Source organism: Aquarana catesbeiana, linkage group LG06, assembly GCF_042186555.1.
Source record: "Aquarana catesbeiana isolate 2022-GZ linkage group LG06, ASM4218655v1, whole genome shotgun sequence".
Classification (NCBI taxonomy): domain Eukaryota; kingdom Metazoa; phylum Chordata; class Amphibia; order Anura; family Ranidae; genus Aquarana; species Aquarana catesbeiana.
Genome location: NC_133329.1, coordinates 112,367,384 through 112,369,688, shown reverse-complemented (window position 1 = coordinate 112,369,688; position 2,305 = coordinate 112,367,384).

Genomic DNA, 2,305 nt, shown 5'->3' with positions numbered 1-2,305 from the left:
CCTCCCTAGCACATGGCATCTGTCCCATAAATACTTTCCCCCAGAAAGCACAGCAGCAAGAACCTCCCACTGGAAAGAAGAATATTCATTAAAGTTTCACTAAGTTGTTATTCGCACACTGTCCCATGGCACCACTGACACCTACTGGCAACAGTGGAAACTGCACAACCAAGTCAATTCCAGAACAGATCCAGTAAACTATATACATTCAATCTGAGCTGGTTACAGCTCAGCCAAAAACTAAATTTACATGCGAGCACCTGGTCAAAAGGAGCAGGGCGCTACATACTCCCCCCACTAAAATAGACGGTGTCCTCAACATCTGTAAGAAAAAAATAACTCTCAAGCCTGAGAGTAGGTATCTGAACCAAAACTTGGATGGGAGAAATAAAGACAGTAAAGAAGAATGTTACAGTTTCAAACATTAATCAACAGCATATTCACATCAGTCATGTTACAGGAACCTCATTATCTATCTAACTGCAATGTCTCTAACAGCTTGATAGGAGATCTGGTTTTACCTGAAAAAGAACAAAGTTATAAAGAGGGAGATATACATCAGGATCACTAATCAATTGGGAGCAAAGCCTCACTCCCAAGAGAATGAAACTTCCTTCCACACATTTTTTAAATGCAAAGTAAACTAAATGTAACTTAAAAGTCCATCCCTATCTATAAGTAGCTTCCACCATCTAGCACCCAGTAATCAGTATGGCAAAAGTCCTTGATAGCAGGATCTTGAAATTACTGTACACAGTAGAGAATCTTGACCACGAAGTTCTCTAAACCTATGACTATCTGGCTATATACCCCATAGTCCATTCAGAGCAACAAACTTCTCTCATTCTCTTTCAAAAACTGAAGACTCTTCTTCTGTAGTTTAAACAGGAACAAACTGTTGCTTTATAGCAGAGAATTACATTTGCCAGCTGAACTATGACAGTCCCTTTAAACAGTTACCAGTAGAAACGAGGATCTGGCAAAGTAACTGGTTTCCCTTGGTTATCCACAGTAGTGACAAAGTAAACAACATTTTCTTTTCCAGGTCTGCAGATGACCACTTTGTCGGAGTAGATATGCCGGCCATAGTTCTGTTGAAGCATGCATCCATCATAACGCTCATCCATGACAGACAAATTGCCAGCTTTTCTGAAAGGCTTTGGTACAGACAGATAGTCCCAGATAGCATCACTGCACCATTCCTCTCGCTTTAGTTCAATTTCCTGCATTGTCTCTGCAGAAACATATGGAAATTCCAAACCATAATCTGTGGCAACTCTTTTGTTAAGCACTCTTTGCAAACGAGCAAGCTTTGGCAAAGCTCTGGTATATCCCAATCCAGGAAGCACACATGGATTCAAAGATTTCTGCACCATAGCTTTAGCAGACAACTTTTTAGGTTTTTCTGAACTGATGATTTTAGGCAGAGGCTCACTAGTTACACTTGGCGTTTCCACACTAGTTGATGTCTCCCCAAAGTCCAGAGCTACCCATTCAGGGAAAGTGAAGGCAGAGGCAACATCCTCACTATTAGCCCATAACAGTTCTTGTGACATAGATTCAAACAGTTCATTGTCACCAGATAAATCAGATAAGGAATCCAGCTCAGAATCCCTTCATTCTTCAGCAGGCACATATTTACACATTGACCCCACTGAAATATTTGTCCCAGATTTCTCACCAGTTCCTGACGTGGATTTTCCAGGAGTGATGCCTTCCTTGGGCTCCGGTCTTGGTGGTCTCTGGGGTAGGCCTCGACCACGGCCGCGGGATGCCTTTACATAGCCCACCTTCTTCTGTATAGGTATAGCGGGCACAGTAGCAATGGCGATGTCTGCTGATGGCACTTTAGAAACAGTAGCAGCGACATCATCAACTGGAACACTCACAGTAGCAGGCATGGTGAATATAGATTTTTCTGCAGGAGTAAAAGCAACAACCTCCGCAGTAGCAGCACCTGTGGCCTAATCAACTCTGTAGGCCCGGGGCGGCATGGTAGGGTGTTCCACAGCAAACAGGTACTCCCCGCAGTGCAAACAACGAACAAACGGACGGGGGTGTATGGCCAGTCCTTCACACTTGTGGCATAACATACCCAGCGCTTCATGGTCCCCGACCATGAAGCACAAACAGCACAAACCGACCATGTGGCTTCAGGCGGATGCTGGTTTCTGTTATCAGGGTTCCAGGCAGCATAGTACTTGCAGCGGTGCTGGCAGGAAACATCTTGGACCCCACTGCAGTTTGCACAAGAGAAAATTCAGCCATAGCTGGGCTCTGATCTTCCCTGTAGTAACAGCAAACT